This window comes from Octopus bimaculoides, chromosome 16 (assembly GCF_046866305.1).
Source record: "Octopus bimaculoides isolate indiv1 chromosome 16, ASM4686630v1, whole genome shotgun sequence".
In the NCBI taxonomy this organism is placed as follows: domain Eukaryota; kingdom Metazoa; phylum Mollusca; class Cephalopoda; order Octopoda; family Octopodidae; genus Octopus; species Octopus bimaculoides.
Window position 1 is genome coordinate 2,902,636 of NC_142943.1, and position 22,967 is coordinate 2,925,602.

Consider the following 22,967-nt stretch of genomic DNA (forward strand, 5'->3'; position numbering starts at 1 on the left):
ATCTACCAATAAAAAAAATTTAAAAAACGAAAATTTTTTTTTTTTAAATAAAACTATGTTATAAAGAAGTAAACCTGTCAATAGCCACATGAATGTTAAATAAACTGAAGACATTTTACTATTTATTATGGTAGATAGCTTGAAATAGCCAGTACTGACTTTTAGCTCATAGCTATCAGACTCCCTAATTATTAAACCATTAGGTATCATTTGGAAGAAATTTTATAATATTTTCTAACATGGGATAAGTGTTGAATAAAGGGTTTTAAGGCTAGGATGAAATAAAAGTAAAAAAATGAACAATCATATGAAGGATGTTTTTTTTTTTATCACATCAGTTTATTTTAAAATATGTGGTTATGCATATTAGTTTACTGTACATATATGGTGAAGCTAAACATATGCAATCACATTATATATATATATATATATATATATATATATATATATATATATATATATATACATATATATATATATATACATATATATATATATATACATATATACGATGTGTGTTTATGTTTTTATGCAATACAAAAACAAGAGTTCCTAACACACTTCATCTAAAAGTGTATAGCATCAATATGTGTGTGTGTGTGTGTGTGTAGGATCTGATACTCTGGTTTAATACAGCTCCACATATGTGATTCATTCAGAGAGTTTCTCCTAGTGAAGACAAATGTTACTATGATGGCATAGGACTCTATGAAACTGATGGTATGAAAAGGGAGTTCTAGTTCTGTCAAACACTCATTTGACTAAGCAGAGATATATGATGCCTGTAGTAAAACATATGAATAGATATATCCATATACACATTTAATATTTTATAAGAACATATGCAAATATATATATAATGTCTTGTGTGTGTGTGTGTGTGTGTATATATGTATATACAAATATACACACACACATATACACACAAACATTAACACACATACACACACCAATGTAGGTTCATTAACAATGTATATTTAAAAATATATACATTTAAATCAAAGGCAGGATTTATTCATCTGCTTTAGATATTTAACTTGTCAAAATGTTACCCTAACTCACAGTTTATCTCATTAATGAGAGAAGAAAAATACAAAAGTATAACCATACATTATTAATCTCCTGTGCATAAAAGTGATACAATGTACATGGATATGACAATATATCAGATATGTATGTATCATATGAGCTCCAAATAGAAATCACAGGATGAAGTTGCATGAAAAATACATCGGATTCAAGGGGAGACAACTAGAGGAACAGAGAGGGAGAGAGAGAGGCACAGAGAGAGAGAAAGAGGGTAAGACAAAAAGGCAACTCATTTGGTTTACGGAAGCATAACCTTTAGAAATTATTTTGAAACTAAATCTGATGTTGCTGGTTTTGCTGAACAAGTCAAGAATTTGAATTTAATTTCTAAAAAAAATTACAAAGGCAAGATAAATAATCAACGGAGCAATCTGATTTATTTAAAACTGGAAAAATAATAGAAGAAATGTTTCTAATAAGTTCCTATACTTTTTCATTATAAAAAAGTATACAAGAAATTTAAAATTATTTGCCTAAATACAAATTTACTGAACCTTGTAATGGACTGTTATTGGAATATATTTTATAAGCATAAATATACTATCAAAGATCTCCTAGGAAATGAAATAAACTGTGTGTTTGTATGTGTGTGTATGCATGCGTGTATGAACATGTGTATATTCTCAGTTCGTTATAAACGTCTATCAGGAATATCAAAAAGGTGGTTTGTTTTTGGAATGTCTATAGAAGTGAAAATAAAGTCCTTGCATGCACACTCCATTCTCATTGAGTGAAACAGAATCAGTTACAAGTACAGATGGTAATTTTTTATTGACAAGGTCTATTATAAATTAATAATAATAATACTTACAATCAATGTCTTACATTAATACCACTGGACTAATTAATCCATGATATAATTGACTTTTATGTATGTATCTATACAAAATAAATATCACATTTTCTCTGTTGGGAAGAATACATTTTCATAGAAAATTCAGTTTATTTGGAAAATAAAACAATGTTCTACTAAATAAATCCATCACTGTTCTAACAAATTACTGCAAGTTCAAAATAGTATCACAGACAATGATAGTGTTTTTACATACACCTAATTTTAATTGCAACAAGATCCAGATATAAGACTATAGTTGAATACAGACTAATGTATCATAAAATGTGATGCTGGTCAGTAATAAATTGTTTCAACAACTAAGATGACACAAACTGAAATGTGTTTTACATTAATTAGTTCTTCAAGTATGAAAGAAAACTAAAGGAAGTGAGGAGATGATACTTCTCTGAAAGCAGGCATAAAAACAAAAATGTATATATATATATATATATATATATATATATATATGATACCCTACAAATTTAACATATATTTAGTATATGGGAATAAAAACTTCCTTATAATTGCTTCCCTGTCAAAAAGCACATCGATTGAATAACATCTAGAAATAATGTATCTCCAATTCTAATTTAAGTCCGGTTCTTTCCTGACTGTATCGATGCAGACATGTATTCACCTCTATCCATGTGAACAACGCATTTTACAGAAACCTAAACAAACACAAACTCATATTATGTTAGTAAAGTTATGTTTCCTTCATAAATATTGATATATGCATAAATGTAGCAGTTGATAAATTTAGACAGCCTAAAATAGTTTTATTTTGATAATACAGCCTCCAGAAATGTTACTTTTGGGGGATGGCGCTTGGAGAAAAGATGTACATATATAAAAGGATACAAGGAATCTTATGTATACATTGATACACATAAAGTTAATGTATAAAATGTGCACAAACTGCTGCCATTAATCGTATTGAAAGATATTCAAAATTTTCCATCTGCTGGAATTATTTGGTGATCTGCAATGAAATTAGTACAATGCAGACAGACTAACAGTGATTTTGTGTGTGTGAATGTGTGTGTGTGTTGTCGGCTGAATCCTGCCGTCATCAATTTATTTATTAATGCGGTATTCATCTACAAAGATCTTTCAGATTGAATGAAAGAATGAAACTGTGTGAATATTTCATGTTATTTCATTTAGCGCCAAATTGCAAAGAAAAATAATGTTGGTTTTAGCCATTGCTAACGTAGTCAGCAGTTATTGTTCAAGAAAGATGAGGAGTCATTGTGGATGTTCAACTATAAGGCTACTGTAACAACACTAGGAAGTATTTCTTCAAAAATAACGAACAATAATAGGAATAATACAAACTTCTCAAATTTATATATTTTATTGATTTCGATTCAACTACAAATGGCTAAAGACCTCAGAAGAATTGTTGTTATTGCTTCTGCTAAAGTTCCATTCAGATTTGCTTAAGAATAGAATAAATAGATTTGATCCTTATATTTTCAAGTAAGCAAGAAAACTAGGATAAAACAAAGTTTCTTTGTTTAATTATCCAATACAACAAGCTTTTAGAACCTTGGGTAAGTTCCATTAGCTGTCACCTAAAGTATTGACTTCCATATACACATACCTTAGGTTATATTATTCTGAACTAGAAACTAAAAGAAGTATGTAATCACAAGAATAGATGAATGAATGAATGCTGTAATGTGAGAAAGCATGGAATTATGCACAGTTGAAAATGTCAACAAATTCCTCAAACTACATGTGACCCTAAAATACACCTGCTAAGGAATGAGATAGAAGTAGATCAAACTATAAGAATTAATATTATAAAGTGACAAAGCAGAACATTCTAACATAACAACTACTAATTCCTTGTAAATATACTTTTAAAAACAATTATTCAATACATACTCTTTGATAGCATTTTCTGAACAAATCTGCTCACATCTGGCAGCAAAACCAAACAAGAAACTACAACTAGAGATTTTTATTCCTCAGTAAGTTGTGAACGGTGATTTATTACACCCTTGTAAATATACACATATACACACATCTAAGACAAGTATAATGAAGAAAGAAAAACACAAAAAAAAATGTTTTTTGTTTATTTTATAAATATTTCTTTATCCTGAATTTCATTCCATAAAGTAAGAAAGCTTCAATGAAATACTGCCAAAGACCAACCTAAAATGAATGCAATAGTATTTATTCATCTATTAAGTTGTTGGACAAAAAATATTGTTTGAGTTTTTTCTTCGTTTTTCTCTTTGTTTTTTTTTCTTTTTCTTTTAATGTCTGCATGCAATAGGTGGCAGCACAGGAAAAACAAAACATGTCTCCTTTTGTATGTCAGTGTTCATTCAAGGATTTGTTTTTGTTCTTTTTTTTTGTCTTCTTTTAATGCTTATTTCAAAGTGAAATCATCTAAAGTTATCTTACATATGATAAATGTCAAACTTAAAAAAAAAAACACTAGAAAAACTTAAGTTTCTAAAGTTAAATTGGTTTAATTTTTCAACCAAATATTTCAACAGAATCCTATCTATAATGTTACACACACACAAATAATATATAACACAGCTATGTTATACAAGGAAATTATGGCTAGCCAGATGGTTAGGAAACAGAGGATTTTAATATTTATAATTTAATAATTTCTCTTTAGATTTTAAATATTTTAGGGAAAAAAGATGCTTGTATTTTAAAAATTTTTTGCTGGCACAGTATCTAAGAGTTTTAAAATGTATTTATTTGGTTGATAAACAACCTTACCTGATGACAAAATACTTCTGCCTAACATCACCAGTGTTAACCAGACTGCATGGGAAATTTGGAAAAAAACTTTTTGTTCCTTAAAAAGTTTATCCCACAATACACCTAAATTAATTGTAGCGATTTTTTTTCTTTATAAAAAAAATTATCAATATATTATTTAAATTTTGACTTGGTTTTGAAATACATTTTCTTTTATAAAAAATTTTTTAAAAAGTGTTTTTTTTTATAACTGTTTTAAATCAAAATTTGAGTATATATATAACAAATTTGTTATATTTTAATGGTGTTTTGTACTTGTGTTTTCAACTAATTTAATATATTTATTAAGAAAACAATGAAATAAAATCATCGAAGATCATAATATTTATAATGAGATGTTCATATATTTTTCATTTCCTAAGCTAGTTAATGAAGAAAAAGTAGTTTTTCTATAAAGAAATTTTAACACAGTTAAATGTTTATTTTTTAGGGCACTTATCTGTGTTATACCTGTTGATGAAAAGTTTCTGTTCATCACTCAGAGCCATAAGTTGACAGGTTTAGGCAAAGCTAAAACAAAAATGAATTTTTAAATTTTGACTTTTCTTTGAAGAACATTAATATTAGGAATGAGAAAATGACTTGAATTAATCTGTCTGAATAAAACAATTTTTCAAAGATATTATTTTGAAACCTTTCCAGAACTGACAAATACCTTTTTTTATGTTTTTGTACTGAGATAAGATTTTTTGAAAAATTTCACTTTCTTAATTGACAATCAGTATAAAAAAGATGAAATTCATTTCTATTTCCCAAATTATTGAATTAAATTTAAAATTAGCTATTTGCTTTGAATAAACTTTTCATATCAAAAATAGCTAGAAAATTTTAATTTAGGCCATCTTTTATAACCGATAAAGCAGAATTTACAAGGTTTGAGTGTTATTTTATTTCTTACAGGTAGCTTATGGAGTTTTTAAGCATTCTCTAAATTCACAATTTTAATGATGTAAAGTTGAAATCATACTGAACTACTTTAAATTGACTTTAAATCTAGGACAAGTTTTATGTTGATTAAAATTTGGAAGTAAAGTTAAAGATATCATAAAGCAAAAAGTTTAAGCTTAAAAAAATTACTCAAATTATGTAAAAATGTTCAGCAAAATTGTGTATAAGTGTGTCTTCATGCATGTATGTTTATCTGATTTACAAATATCCCCAAAGAGATTGCATTGAGAAGCAAAACTTTTTAAAAAGGAAACCATATAATTTGACAAAATATCAACATCCAATTTCTGCAATAACGTGGTTAAGCATGTATGTAAGTAATAACACTGGAGTAATTATCATTAGCAATGATGAATACATGAAAATTGGATTTGAATTCATAAGGAAACAGTTAATCCTCAAACTTTGCAGTTGCCTTTTTTCAGTTGATGCTTTTCTGATTGCAGATTTACAACAATGTGAGTGAGATTATCAATTATCTGAATAACTTGAGAATTTAGCTTAGAGCTACCACATCAGTCAACATCCTATTTGTTACTTTAAGCCAAACGAAAACTGATAAATTGCAGTTTTTCTCTTCTTTCCATACACTAATAACCTTGTCTTGTTTCAAATGTAACAAATGCATTTATAAAGTTTACATATAACACACACACACACACACACACACACACACACACACACACACACACGAAGCTAATTCAATAATGATGATCATTCTTCTTACGTTGTTACTGAAGTGTTAAAATGTTCCTGATAAGCTTAGGGGAAATATCAAAAATGTTGTGATACCTCTTTCGTAGAAGACTGACTCACCTATCATTTACTGCATAGCATACACCATAATAACAGGGGTGACAATCTCTCTGCCTAACATTAAATGCCTGCACATAAACTACCAACATTTTATGTCTGTTTTTCTAACTCTGCTTGGGTTGGAAGAAGCACAGCATCTTCATTGACCATCTCCATCTTGATATCAACCTTCACCATTTCTTCCTCAGTCTTCCTCTTTTGCAGATTCCTTTTTGGATTCCTGATAATTTCTTTGCCAGCACACAGATATAAATATTATCATCATCATCATCATCATCTTTATGTCTATATTTCCATGTCTGTATGAGTTTGAAGGGATGTCTAAGAGTCAGTTCTTATTCCCATTTACTGCCCTCCTACACAGTCTGGGGACATCATCTCATTCATAGGGCTCATTGCTGACATGGTTTCGAGATATCCCTCCTAGCACCAACCACTTTACATCATATAGTGGGTGCATTATTATCATGGCAGTATCATTAAAGAGATTGCTTTGTCCTTCACAAGTTTACAGAGTCCTACCCTTTCTTGTCTTCATTCACTTGCCAATAATTACTTTTAATGGTACCAACAACATAACATATAGGACTTGTCCTTAGCAAGACTAAAGATTTCTTTCTACCTAACACTGTTTTCAGTCGTTGACCACAGGGTTGCTGGATCCTTAGCTGTAGTAATCCCTTACAGCCAGAAGAGAGTGCGGTGAAAGAGAACCCAATCCAATGTGAGTGGAGTGAGAAAAGAATAAAGGAAAAGAAATGGTAATAGACTGCTATATGACATTTGTTGGTAAGGGATTGAATAGAAACAAGTGTGGTGTAAAAGACGAGGGAGACGTGAGGGAAAGAAGGTTATAAGATAGGGAGTGCTAAAAGTAAAGGAGTGCTTGGAGAGAGAAAGAGTGTGAGGGATGTCAACAAAGGTATGAGAAGGGAAAATGAGAGAAAGAACAGGATCTAGCAATAAAGAAGAAACGATATAGAATGAACTAAAAAGGGAAAGATTCAATGCAATGCCATCCTCATCATAGAATCAGGCAGAGAAAATGGTGATAGAGAGGCACATTGATAGAAGAGATGTATGATGGATGAGGGGAGGAATGATGAGTGAAAGAGAGGGAGAACAGTATATAAAGATTTAATAAAAACTTTGTGGTCAAGAGAAATTCAAATGTAAATAATATTCATCCCAATATCCATCACTACTATCATCTGGTTTTTTACACCCATTTTTCCAAGCATGCATTGTTTGGGTGGGTCTTCTCTAGTCAGCACTTTGCCATGAGTCACAGTCATTTGTCATCTTCTCCATGATAATCAGCCTCTTGAGAACGGTCTTCACCATTCCATTTTATGTCTTCCTTGACTTTCCACATCCACAGGTTCCACCCATTTGGAACATTGATACTTCTTTATGCAACTGCCATCCTTCATATGCATCGGATGCCATTACAAGTGCAGCTTTCTCTTTTGCATAAGACATCCGATTCCTCTGATACACAACTTTTCTCTCAACTCATTTCTTCTTTGTTGTTCATGGTCACTAACATTGTACATCCAGAAAAGCAGGCTTCCTCCATTTTTGTCTAACCTTCAAAATTCTTTCACACTCAAAGCTTACATATTGTACTTCATACATGAACATCATTCAATCTGTACATCAAAATGAGAGAAACCTTTTTGTTGCCAGCAGAGGCAGTAACTCTCAGAAATCCCCCACTCCTTTTCATACTCTGACCACAACAAACATCACAGCTAATTAGGTCACCTAGGTAAGAAGAGCGACTGACCCTTTCTGGGAAGCCCTACAAGTATTTCAAGGAGATTATGTGTACTCTTCTGTACATCTGTCATAAACAGAGTATACCTTTTCTCTCAGTCTGCTTGCAACCCCACTACATCTTTTGCATATCCATCATTTACAATGGATACACTGTGTAGAAATACTACTGGATACTTTAAATATCAAGCATGACCACTTACACAATAATACACTCCTGTCATTGTTCCTGCTGATACTTAACTCATTTAATTCAAATCATCACAATTTTTCTTTCTTTATTTTTTTTTTCCTGATTAGTCTGAAATCAAACTTCATAACATCTTATTTAGATACATTCATAAATTAAAATATTTCATTATGTAGATTAAAAATTGGGAAGATACTAATTTTGAAATAAATAGAGGAAAGTTATCATCAAATAGTTTAATCCTTTTATAATTCTCCCTTATTTCCACTGTAACATTTCAACTAATAAACTCTGGTCAATTTTCCTGTTTACTTACAGCTTCAGAAAAACCATATGCAAAGCATATCACTTTGAATAATTAATTCAGCAACAATAAAAACTTATAGCAGTTCAATATTCAATGTGGATAGAAAATAGAAATAACTGACACTTCATAAAAGTAAACCCAAGATCTTATCAGGTTCACAGAGAACAGCTGAGATCAAGAGATATTCACTGTTTCATTCCATGAAAGATGTTAAAAGCCTCAATTTATCAAGGTTTGAGAATTAGGCACCAGCCATTTTTCTGATGATTGCACATGGTTTAATCAAATGGATACGAGTAAATTCTGTTGATATTGTTGAGTGAAAGTCATGTTGCTGGGGACAACCAAAATCCCACAGACAATTGCAGTGAAGATGGTCAGAGGCAATAACATTGGTATCAGAAAAGTATTTCAGAGTTACTGGCTATAAAAGCTTGACCTGTTAAACAGTCCAAGAAAATCTGGATCTTGATAACATGAACTAGTGGTTAGAGGAGAGAACAATAATACAGCACACTTATTTCTACCCCTTTAAAAGTGTTTAAAATAAGACTGCATATTTGGCAGGGTTGTTTTCTTTCCCGGTAATGAAATAAGACTAGAATATTTTGTAGACTGAGACTAACGAGGGAGAGACTGTTTCAGAGGAATGATTTCAAAGTAACTAGCCTTCAACGTTTCATTCGATTCGATAATACAGGAGAGATTATCAAACATTGAATAAAATAGTTTGGTCAAGGGAATGTAAGCACACTCTATAATTGTAAGTGTAGCAGGGTTGTGATACAGTATTTTAATTCTCTCAAATGAATTACATTTGTAAGAGCGATAGCTTTCAAGCATTGTAGGGACTGATGTTTTATCTCATATGGCACCAGCACAACATTTACTTACCTGTTCTATGAGTGTTAGTTCACAGAATGCAACAATGGATAAACTGTATAGAAATGCTACTGGATACTTTAAATACGAAGCATGACCACTTTTCCCTTGGTTATTTCACATAGTTCAGGATATAAATATATTTGTTTGAATTTAATCAAAGTTTGCACAGTTAGGAAACTTTATTATTTATTTGTAGAAAGAATAAAATGAATGAGACATATACAAATTTATGACGAACTGAGCTATTTTAGAGATATGCATGTATTATTTACTGACATGTATTCATAGATACAGATTAGTTTGTAAAGAATAAGTTGAAATTTATTTAGGTTACAGTTATTAGAGATGGCAAAAACATCTCAATTATAATGTTGACAAATACTGTATTTTACTCTACAAGAATTTCACTACATTTATTGTAATTTTGTGGAGGAAACTAACAAATATGATCTACAGCAGATCCAAAGCCCTAGACTCTGAAAACAACTGAACTATTTGACACAATAATACAATACTGTAACTTATGGTTTTACAATTTTAATTTGAAGAAGATAAATATCCAGATTGGAAAACCATTGTATTGTAAGGTATAGGAATTTAAGCTTCGTTGCAGTAAACTATGATGAATAACTAAACATATAGGCCCATAACTTAGCAGGTAACTAGCTCTGGATTATAAATTTACTTCTGCAAAAGAGCAGTAAAAACACATACAACAGCAAATATTACTAATTATTATTGTATTATTGTTTTGAGGCTTGAAATCACTGACAGTTATTTCTTTTCAAATATTGGTTATATTTATGAATCTTAATTGAAATTGATAGACTGATAGCCAAATAGAAAAGCAACAGCAAACTAATTAGAGAGAGAGAATAGTTTCCAAATAAAACATTTTAAATATAAATCTCAGCATAGCATAGAGCAATGAAGATGACATGTATATCAAACATTCAGCATTTAACTGAAAAGTCTGTCTAGTCTACTGACAATTAGATTGTTATATAGAATCTTACCAGTTGTCTTTAACATTTACTGCATACATAAAAAATCTAAGTTCACTTTCTCTTATGACAACTTTTTAACCGGACAATTGTTTAGATATTAGGATATTTCTATAAAAAGCCAGGATATATCTTCTCACAAAAATCAAAGACAACATAATTATGTTTCTGAACAACAAAATAGAATTTTAAAAATCATTATTTTTCATGGGAACTTATTAAATTTTTGAAAGTTAGAACATAAGCTTAAATAAAGCAATGTTAATAAAACACAAAGAATTTGAATATCTCTTTAATTATGGTTTAACGAGATACTATTGTAATATTGATTTCTTTCATTGGCACAGTGTAGGATGTTATACCAACAGAAATTGTTGTAAAGTTGTAAGTAGATGTAATCAATTTAGATGACCCCCCAGTATAACCTTCATCTATTAACTATGGAAGAATGGAAGACAAAGTAAATCCCTGTGATGTTTGAAAACAGAATATAGATGGAAAAATCAAAATATTGATAGGCATTTGGTTTTTAAATTACCATTCATGCTAAATAATAACTTTTAAATTTACCTTTTATTTGTTTTAGTCATTAGACTTCAGCCATGTTGGGACACTGCTCTAAAGAGTTCGAGGTGAACAAATCTCTTTTGCTGAACACTGAAGTTATGGGGGACAGAAACAAACCAACACGAGTTGGTGGGGGACAGACACACACTTATATAAACATGGCAGCCCAAGGTGCCACACCTGAAGACAGTTAGGAAGCACACCTTACTTATGAAAAAATTTATTCTTGATTGCGTGTTCACCACCCATCGTCATCAGCCCTTCTACGAATCACTGTCCCCTGGTGCCCTGGTGTTCCTTCTTTGAAATTCCTTCCAAAGTCATATTTTTCTTGCAAGTGTTGATTTACAAAAGTTCAAAAGGAACATGGCTTCCATCTTACAATTTAGGAGGTCCTGCAAAGACCAAGGACACTGACCTGCTCACTTCCTCCAGGCCCTAAATTATTTGGTCAGGTGTAGTTAAGAGTTTAGGAGGAATAAAATCTGATTTTCATTTAAAGAAAATCAAAAATATTTAAAGCTATTTAATTCACAAAATTAAAGTAACTAAGAAGATTTAAAAAGTGAAATCATATATTTTACAATATTATCGTCATTAATATTATTACATAAATGTTATCGATGTTTCAAAAAATTATTTTTATTCCAAATGTTTTCAGTCCCTTTAAGAAACACTATTTCTAAGTTATAGATCACTAAAAAAGATTAGAAAAAAAAAAAAAATCAAAGCAGCTGTTCTTTGAAGAAGTTATTTTCTCTTTAAATATAATATTAAAGAATTATTTGTTTTTGCCATAATAATAAAACTAAAATAACAATTTAGATCAAAGCAAGCTTGGCAGATTCAATCTCAAACTTCATTGTGGCTTAATGACAAACATACAAAAAAAACCCATAAATCATTATATATTTATTTTAACCCTATAGATCGTAGTTTGTCTAAAAATCTTTTTAACTTTCAAAAATATAATATAAGGATTGAGAGAAAAAATATAAGTAATGATAAAAAATTTGCTAATTAATCTTTAAACACAAATGCTTGCAAGTCAAATTTACCATTCTAATTATATATATATATATATATATATACACATACATACATACATGGTGTGAAATATATATGGCCGACATCTTTATTTGAACAACATAACTGTTAAGTATGTCAAAGTTCTTGTAAATACTAGCAGATGTTTACTTTGTAAGACACCACTAAAGCTTTATATTCTACTCTAAGTGGTTTATTTAAACACAGAAATCAACTTGTTTGACATTTACGATGTTTGTCAAGGAAGTTTACAAAGATTGGTAAGTATATCTGACTACACATTTATTGGCTACTTGCTGATTTACTAATATTCTCTTTAAAATCCAATTTTAGCAGTCAAATTGCTCCTGTTCTTCTGCTCAATAACAAAATGTAGCAAATTTTACTGCTTTAAAATATCAAACTAATAAATAATGTATTACAGTATTTGTGTTGGTCCAACATAGGTATATTACATTCAAAGTAATGGCTACTACATTTAGTTGAATTTTTAAAGTGTGTATATATATATATATATATATATATCGACCTTCTCAGGTGAACTCTTTTCAAGACAGTTCTAGAAATAAATTGTCAGACACCTTTGCTGTAAGTTTTCAACCCTAAAAGTATAATGAAAAATAACTTCCTAGTAATCAGTCACTAACTTCTGTTTACAGATTAATTTATTAAGATATAGCAAGTGACAATGTTTATATCTGTCAATATGAAAATAGTATTCAATACCTTGATGTAGAGTTAATTTGCATGTAGACAAATATATCCTTTTTATTAGCTGTTATAGTTGTACTTGTGCAGTGTTGCCAGCAGTTCAGAGTTAATGCAATATTGAAGAAATCTTTATGCATCTTAGGCTTGGCTGTGTAGTAAGAAGATTGCTTTCCAACCATATGGTTCTGGATTCAGTCCCACTGCATGGCACTTTGGGTAAATGTCTTTTATAGCTACAGGCCAACCAAAGCCTTGTGAGTGGATTTGGTAGATGGAAGCTGAAAGAAGCCCATTATATATATATGTGTGTGTGTGTGTGTGTGTGTGTTTGTCCCTCCACCATCACTTGACAACCGATATTGGTGTGTTTACAGCCCGTAACTTAGTGGTTTGGCAAAAGAGACTGACAGAATAAGTACTAGGCTTAGAAAGAATAAGTGCTGGGGTCAATTTGTTTGACTAAAGGTGGTGCTCCAGCATGGCCTCAGTTAAGATGACTGAATCAAGTAAAAGAATAAAGGAATGAAATATCAAATTGCAAAATGAGGAAATAGATAAAAAAAACATTTAAAATTAAGAAATTTGAATTTCAGTTTGATTCTTGAAAAACAAAAAAAAAAAATTTAGAAGAAAGGAAATGATATTGTCATATTAAGTTAATAACATTGATAAAGTCACATTAAAACATTCAAGATGGTTTTAATTTTTTAATTTTTGTAGTTTATCTCAAGCAAATTCAATACGCAATAATGTTTTTTTCTAGTAAATAAAACAAATATCTTTTAATTTCCTGTATCTATATTCATTTATAGCGTACAATAACTTGAGAAATGGAACACATAAAACATACCACTAATTTTTTAAGACATTTTTTTAAATACAAAATTCAACGAGTCTCAATATTTAGTATAGAAAAGAAAAAAGGAAAAACAAAAATGAAATCTAGCAATTATTAGTTTGTTGCATGAATGAGTAAGTTATGAGAATATGACTGGCTACAGGAAAACAAGGAAGATATTTCCAGATGAATTATTCCTGTAAGTCACATTAATATCAAAACGGTTAGGAGATGCTACATATTTTTCTAATAATATATTAGAAAGATAATTATATTGTGTGCCATATGAAACTAAAAGCACATAAACAGAAATAGAAATGAAAGCAAATAATTTTTGAGTGGAAATAAAGAATAAAAGTAATATCAATTTCTTAAATCATTTCTTTAAAAAAAAATCAATTAAATTAAATGAAACAATACTTTTTTTTTATTCTGATTGAATTACATAAAGCAGATATTAAGACAAATCTATTTCTTACAATCTTTTTCCACATTTAATTTACTGCTAAACTGAAATCTATGAGGAGACAATATATTTAGATGTAACAACTTGGTTTTTCTAATGTTTACAGACCTATCTACATATATACATGTTTATATAGTCTAATGTAACACAGTGTCAAAGAGCAAATACTATTATCTCCAGACACAGACATACATGAATGCACAAGTGTGTAGATGTATGTGTGTTTGTTGTACAATTGGTTAATTCATACAAATGATTTCATTATAGTGAAAAATGAATATTATTTACTACTTCATGCTTACAAACACACAGAGACATAACCCCTCTCCCTCCCTCTATGAGATAAAAACCATGATTTGACTTACTACAAAGTATGTAATTTAGATCATTTACACAAATTTATTTCAGAATTTATATTTTTCTTTTAATAACAAATATTAGATAGTATACCAGTTATTCAAGTGTGTGTGTGTATTGTACATTTAATTTATAATGTTCATGATCGCAGACACATATACACAATGATACACAAAACTATTGCACAAACACACACACACACACACACACACACACAAACACATGCAGAGTGAGATTCATAGTATATGTGTTGCTTTCATAGAAATTTATAAAGTTTTTTTTAATATTTACTAACAATAAGATGTGCAAGATTAAATAAAGAATATTTATACTTAGTAAACAGGACATACTTATGTGCAAGACAGTTAATGAAATTTTAACAATAATGCTTGTGTGCTGTGTGGGAAAGTGGAGTTCTTTGAAGGAAGAACATGCTCAAAACAACAGAATTCTCAACTTTTTCAATGGTACACAAATTTATCTTATTAAAATCTTATAATTCTATTATGTCAGAGAATAGGTTGTCTAAGCATTCGATAATTCAATTTATTTCTAACAGGACCAACGTATTTCTTCCAGTGTATTTTCTTACAACCTTCAAATAAGACATTTACACTTTTGTCAAGATCTGAATATCTGAAGAGCTTCATTATTATCTTTTTGTTTTAATGAAATAAATTATTACTAACAACAATAAAACTTCCAGTTAATTATTGCAAATTAACTTTTTATTTATTTAAGTCACTTTAGATGCATTAAAAGGAATTAACATTCAGTCAGACTAGAAATGATAATTCATGCAGTGACACCTTCCTTAATTTTAATAGAAAGATATTGTCAAAAAGATCTAACAAAATTCTGAAACAAAACACTTGTAAACCTTATCCAATAAATTGTAGCATGTTGATGTCTCCTTATTTTTTTATTCTTTTTTGTTTGTTTTATTTGATATAACAGTTCTGTTTAGTAATGATCTCACAAGTGTTCAATGCTTTATGCTGATTTGTTACAACTCATTTTTACCCAGTAAAACTCTTCTAATAACTCATTATAAATACAAGAGGAAAAATATTATCACATTAGTTTCCACATATCAAAAAGATTAAAATCAAATGTGTTATAATTTTATTAATGAATAACAGATATTTTAAAGTAACATTAAATCAAGTTAGTAATTTATTACATACAGCATAAATCACATTAACAAATCAATAGTAATAATCAATCAACAATTTGGCATCACTTTGAATTTTTTGTTTTTTGTTAAATCAATAGACGTATTGTGTTTTGTTCATGATCACATTGAAAACACCCACACACATTTCTTCAAACACACTCACAAACATTCACTCAGATACACACGCAATTTCAATACACTGACTATCAATGTGCGAGTTGGTAACTTTGTAGTAATCAACTCAGATATCTTGCAGACTATACTTAAAGGAGCCCTGTCAATTTAAATTCTACCCAACCAAGAATGGATTATAAGTTTAAACAAAAAAAAACCCAACAAAAAGTGATGATGCAGCAAATAAACTTTTAATTGTTCCTATATTTATCACTGTGACTTTTGTTTTCTTTTGGTTTCAAGGCATTCATATTTTGGTTTAGAATAATACTAGGTAATATTTCATACATATTACATCATTTGTTTACAAAATACAAACAAAAAATTCTGTTTCTTTATTAACTTGACAAAATACAAAAATAAAATTCTCATTTCAAAACAAGATATTTAACAAAATTAAAATGAAAAATAGAAAACATTAAAAAAAAAAGTGAAAAAAACGTTAGAATCCAATATTTGTTATTTGTCTGTACCCAAAAATTAAACTGGTTCTTAGTTAAACCACTGGTTAAATCTGATGGAAAATTTTAAAAACTGATTTTTTTAAAATGTTCATTGTTACATTTAAAAAAAAAATATGACCAATTGGTCAGTGTTAACATTTTCTACTCTCTGAATAAGAGTTCATTTTTTTTCCCCTGACAGTCTGAAATATGATGTAAAAAAAAAATAAATAAAAAGAAATAAAAAAAATGAAGATTGTTCCAGTTTAATTTAAACATGTGTGTTCATGTTTGACGTCATTTTAATAAAATAAACAATGAAACAACGACTCAAGTGGTCTGTTATTTTTTCTCATTGCAACATACCATCTCCATGAAAAAAGAATTATCCAGGCAGTGGTTTTTTAATAGTCACTTGTATAATGTCTTTCTTTATATGGATATTTTGAATTCCTATTCATTCTTATCAATGAAAGTATGTGTTTCCAAGATACATTTGTAACTGACATGAAGTTTCTTCTTTTACAATCATCATCGCCATCATTTTAAATCTATTTTCTCACAGGTGCACAGGTTGACCAGGTCTTATTCAGCTCTGTGTATTCTCCACTTGTTATATTTTCTTATCATCCCTTCATCTCTTTTTCAAACCGAGATCAGCTTTCACTATTTCTGCTTATATCATTCTTAATCCTTTTCTGCAGGTTCATTCCGCTTGGATCTCTTATCCTTTCTTTTACCTAATTGTCATCCTCTAGTATGCATCACATCCATAATGGTACAGTCTTCTCTCTTCCACACTGATTCTTTTTGTATCTAATTTTTTTTCTCAGCTCACTTGTGCTCTCTATGCTCAATGGTATTACACATCCAGTAGCTACTTCATTTCTTTCCAGCCTTTGCAAATCTACATTCAAGGCCGTTGCCAGTACCGCCTGACTGGCCTTCGTGCGGGTGACACGTAAAAGCACCCACTACACTCTCTGAGTGGTTGGCGTTAGGAAGGGCATCCAGCTGTAGAAACTCTGCCAAATCAGATTGGAGCCTGGTGTTAGCCATCCGGTTTCATCAGTCCTCAGTCAAATCGTCCAACCCATGCTAGCATGGAAAGCGGACGTTAAACGATGATGATGATGATGATGATGGTATGCCACATCTAATAATTAAATGGTTCTTCTGTTAACCAATTAAATGTCTAAAATGAAAGTGCTACTGCTTTGTATTTTCTTTGAAAAATACACACACGCATATACACAAACACACACACATACATCAATTACAAGGTAAAATTTGACAGTGACTGAAGTTTCAGTGCTGATTGACTTCATCAGTTTGACTTTTCAGTGTCACAACAAAATATTCTATCTTTTATGCAATTATGTATGACTATAATGTGGATTTCAATGCTATTCAAACAGGAAAATGTTAAATATTTCCAAAGTTATGCGTTTTCCATTTGATAAAATTCACAACAAATCTTGATGGATCTCTGGTTTAAAAAAAAACAAAACTATGGAATACTTTTGAATGAATAAAGACATCATGAAAATAGAATGAGTTAGCCTTATCAAGCTTTGTAGTCTAAAGTTAATGGATATAGATGTTTATTTAGATTTAAACAAGTTGTAAATCAGAAAGTTACAATTCATATTTTACTGCTAACTGAATTAAACTTTCTTTAGTACATGCAGAAAAAAAAATCAGTTTCATCAGGACATTCCTGGAGATTTTAAACTTTTCTTTTAATTGTTAAGCACAATGCTTGCAAACCCTCACTGACTAGTAAGTTCAATGCTGTTGAAATTTCCCTTCAACTTCTACAGAAGGAAAATGTACACAACAACAGGTTCTAGAGAATCAAAGTCCTGAGAAGACAAGATTTAGATAAAAAGTATTTAGCATCATGTCTGGTGATTGATGAGAAAATGTGTAATGTTTGCAGATGAGCAAAATTCATGCCATTTAGAATACACTTGGAACAAGGTACTTCAAAAAATTTTTTAAAATAAATTGCATAATTATAAGTGGAAACATAAAACGAATATTTCAATATATGCTAATATATAAATATCTTCCAAGGAATATCCATTATATATTCACTAGTATGGAATATTTGATTAAGTTGTTCTTAAAGCAAACAATCTAGCACAAGTAGGGGAACCCCCACCACCCTTATTTTAAATTTTAAATTCAAACAATTAAATGAACTTCAGCAAAAGTTACTTAAATATTGGTGCTTATATCAAATATAGAGCATTTATAGAGAATAACAAACTGAAGATGTGGGGGAGGTGAATACAAATGAAATCTCCATTCCAAATGGTTAGCCAGTAAATTTATTACATTATTTTTCACCAAATAATCTATATTAGATGACTTATGCTAAAATTTCTGACTTGTATAGTGAATCTGACAAGGTTTCTAAAACATTAAAGAATGTCGTTTGAAACTAATTTGTAAGAATATACCATAAAAACTAAATAGGAGTTTGAAATTAATTTTCAATGCATCACTGAAAAATAACTCCCCTGCCCCCACAAAAAACAAAATTTCAAACTAAGCACTATTGGTTTTGCTACAGACTTGGATCAGCATTTCAGTTCTATTCTCTCATCCTAAACTGCAACAGACATGCAAGAAACAGAAAAAGAAATTAGAATGACAAATTCTAAAAACATTGAGAAACATCAATAATTCATGAAATCAGTTTATACAGAAGTTGTAATTTTTTCAAAGTTTTTTTTTTTTTTTTTTTTTTACAATGAAGCTTAATTGCTTTGTTAGAGTAATGAACAGTTTTGGAAATTATTCTCCATTAAAATCAATCAATTTCAATTAAATATTCAACTTTTATTCAAAACTTATTCCTCTGTATGTTTTGATGTTTTTTTAAATTTTCTTGTTGGTCATGTGTATATTTCTTTCTCAAAGAGAAATTCTTCTATTTTGTTGTTCTAATTCTCCTAAACAGTCATTTTATATCAAATGTGATTAAATTCAGAATAAGAAATATTGACATTCACCTATTGAATATTCATTGTTGGCTTACTAACAGAAGAGACTAGAATTAGAATTTCTTGCCAAAAATTACTTCAGTGGAATTTGTCTTCAGAGATAAAAAAAAATAATGCAATGGGGGTATGCAATAAAAGTTATTCAAATTTTGTTTCATTATTTACAAGAATTGAATGTAAAGCTTTTAGAAATATTCAAAAAGCTCATGAAATTTAATTTTTGAATCAGAACATCTGCAGTAATATTATAAAAACAAAAGCTAATGCTAGACAAAAGAGGCAAAACTAATTCTGGATAAATATAATTTTATTTAAAATACATATGTACTTCTTAGATGTGCCATCGACATGGTTTTATACTATATTTAAAAATAGAATTTCTAAAAGAACATCACAGAAAATATCTTTAGAAAGCTGTGTTTTGTTTTAACAATAATTTTATATTATTTTGAGAATTGCAGGAGCTACAGTTTTGAATAAGCATCCCAGATGTTGATGCTATATTCCAGCATGAAATTCTTTTTTTTTTTGCATGGAAATTTCTGTCAATGATATTCCCTCCATGGTCATTTCACTTCCCTTTTTTTTTTGTTATTGTAAGCTTGTGTAAATGATTATTATATCAGTTAAAGAAAAAAGAATAGATTGAAGGAAGCGGTAAGTGCTGTAAAAACAGCTTTCTTCCAACACACACAGAGGAAGAAGTAATGTTGAAAAGTAATAGTTATCTAACTTATAAATAGTCAACTGCTCTATCAAGTATTAAATGAAAAAGGCAAACTAAACTAATAATTGAGCAATTGTCTACTGAAGCAGTGGTCACAGCAGGTAGTTTATTATTACAGAAAAGAATGATTCCAATTATTACATAATATACAATACTTTAAATAAATGTTTAAAAGACTTTGATAAAAATCACTTTGTTAAATAGATGAGAAATGGTAATTAAATATATTCACCACTCTAGCCAAGAAGACTGCAGCATAGAGACATGTTTCACAGTAGACCATATTCTTCACATTATTTGTGAGCGGTCAAATCTCTCATAACCATATGTATTTTCCAATATTTTCCTTACAGGTTAGGAACAAATCAATCTTTCTAAACATTTACACTTAAGTTAAGAAGCAATTTTCTTTTGAGATAGCTTGGAAAGTTTTATAGGTATTGTTCACAGCAGTTAGTTTACAAGCAGAACAGGTAACAATCAAACTACAAGAAGCAAGTATCTTAAAGAGATTTATTTTCAGTACAAATAAGAATATTTCATCTCACAATTATCAGACAAATTTTACCTAATTTCCAAAATTTACTCTTACTTTACTGTATGACACTACCCACGTGGTACTGCAAGGGTCAGACAATCCTGGAACGTAGTATCACAAGAATCATACTAACCTTGAGTACAAAGGAAGTAGAAATCTTTCTAATGTAAGGGAGAAAATGAATCCCCTCAACTGTTCATTCCTCTTCCATAACGGAATCATTACAAGACCAGGTTTTTGGCTTAGAAATTTTCCAACAGGATGTTAAAGTTTAAGCTTCTTTTTCACAGCTGCTGATAGCACAAAGTACAATTCTGAAGCTGACGGCAACTGGGTAATTAAATCCAATTAAAACAGTTCCAGGTAGGATATGAAATTAAATATGAAAATGTAAACAAAGTTCCTAATTTGCACCAATTACCATCAATGATATGTAGATATGTTTTATCTGACACTATTTGTGTCATCCAAATTCACTCGTATTTTGTAACAATGTAATTGTGTTCAAATCTAACCCAGCACAGAGAAAGGAATTACTGAGCCAATGAAGGAAGCCATGTAGTCACTTGACCTGAGAAAAAATGTGTGCTCATCAGAGCCGGAACACTTTTGATCACAAGTGGTGTGCTGGATCAAAAGTTGAATCAGAGTTCAACAACTAAGGGTTTTATTAACGACCTTTGGTTTTATTAACGACCTTTAGCAAAACTGTCATATTAGCAAAAGTCAGTGGCACTACCTGTTCATTTAATGTGTTTAAATTGTAAATTTACAACCGGCTTACCTGAATTAATGCAACGTAACTTGCAACTGCATTAAGTGAAGCAACTGTATAATACTGAATTACATTTTAAAGCAGACATCCAAAGCAGGTCTACTTTGAAAATTTATTTTAATGTAAAATGCTTTTACATTTAATTTACTCCCTATCAGAGACAGAACAAAATTTAATCTAAACAAGATTCTGTAAATGTTAACACTATTGATCTCTGACAAGATTTCAAAGAAATAATCATTAATCTTTTCTACTTGAAGAGATATGGTATGGTATTGAAAGATGAAGAAGGGAACAAAATGGGTATTATAACCCAGAAGGAATTATAATGGGTAGGTGGGGAATTAACAGAATCAAACTGAGAAAATGGCTGCAATAAAAGTAAAAGTTACAGCAAGGTGAGAGGAGGGGCAGAAGTTACTACAATAGTTTGAATATGTAAAAAGATTATGAAAATTCCACAAAATAGGATTTCATGCAACAATGGCTACAAGAAATTTTGAAACAGATCTATTTAAAATATTCCAGTGTATGAAAATGGATAAAATATAGATTATGATACTGATGTATTCAATCATAATCATTTAATGTCTATTTACTTCACTAGCATAAGTTGAATGATCAATAGGGTGCAATGAATCAGCAGACAACACTAAGTTTTTATGTCAGCTTTGGCATGGTTTCTACAAGTGGATACCTTTTCTAATCCAAGAAAAATGATTATATTTCATTTGACAGGAAGGAAAAAATCCAGATTCACAACTTCAAAATGCATTTTTATAGCATTTTCTTCTTTTACAGGTTTCACTTGTTAGACAAAAGCCTTGCAGAAGCATTTTCTGCATAGAATTTAGTCACTCGTATTGAACCCAGGAGGTATATGAATTAGCTACACATTTATTCATCTCTATCAATTAGTTACATTAACATTTCTAATGATGCAACTTTGTATATATAAGAAGAGAAAAGAAGGGATTGAAAGACCCAGGTAGATATTAATAAATCATTCAGTTTTAAACGAATTTGATTAACCACATCCAATAATCAGATCCCAATAAATGCAAGTACAAAACACATTCAAGATAATCCTTCATGTATGACAAGATGGTCCAAATATCAGTAAGAAGAATTTTGAGAAATTCACAGAATTAGACAAAAATACGTGGAGAGAATCACATCTTTAATTATAGAATTTGTTTGAAAAAGATGACAAATGTTTCTATTGTGTTCGCATATTTAGATAGAGGAGAAAGATTTCCCGTAGAGGTTCCAGGAGAAAGACTTCCCGTAGAGGTTCCAGGAGAAAGACTTCCGGTAGAGGTTCCAGTAGGTTCCAGGAGAAAGACTTCCAGTAGAGGTTCCAGGAGAAAGAGAGGTTCCAGGAGAAAGAGAGGTTCCAGAAGAATGACTTCCGGTAGAAGTTCCAGTAGGTTTCAGGAGAAAGACTTTCAGTAGAGGTGTGTATATATATATATATATATATA

The 22,967-nt window shown here is 30.0% G+C and overlaps 1 long non-coding RNA gene across 2 annotated transcripts in view; it reads right to left on the bottom strand.

Moving 5' to 3' along the window:
• Nucleotides 1–11,802: 11,802 nt before the first annotated feature.
• The window catches only part of LOC149132254 (uncharacterized), a 48,450-nt gene continuing 37,285 nt past the window's right edge, over nucleotides 11,803–22,967 (bottom strand). Inside the window, exon 2 of one of the 2 annotated variants that reach the window (XR_016244545.1) lies at nucleotides 11,803–17,918. This is a non-coding gene — a long non-coding RNA (uncharacterized LOC149132254). Of the gene's footprint in view, nucleotides 17,919–18,912; nucleotides 19,050–22,967 lie in introns of those variants that run through there. The other variant, XR_016244546.1, reaches the window with a different exon arrangement.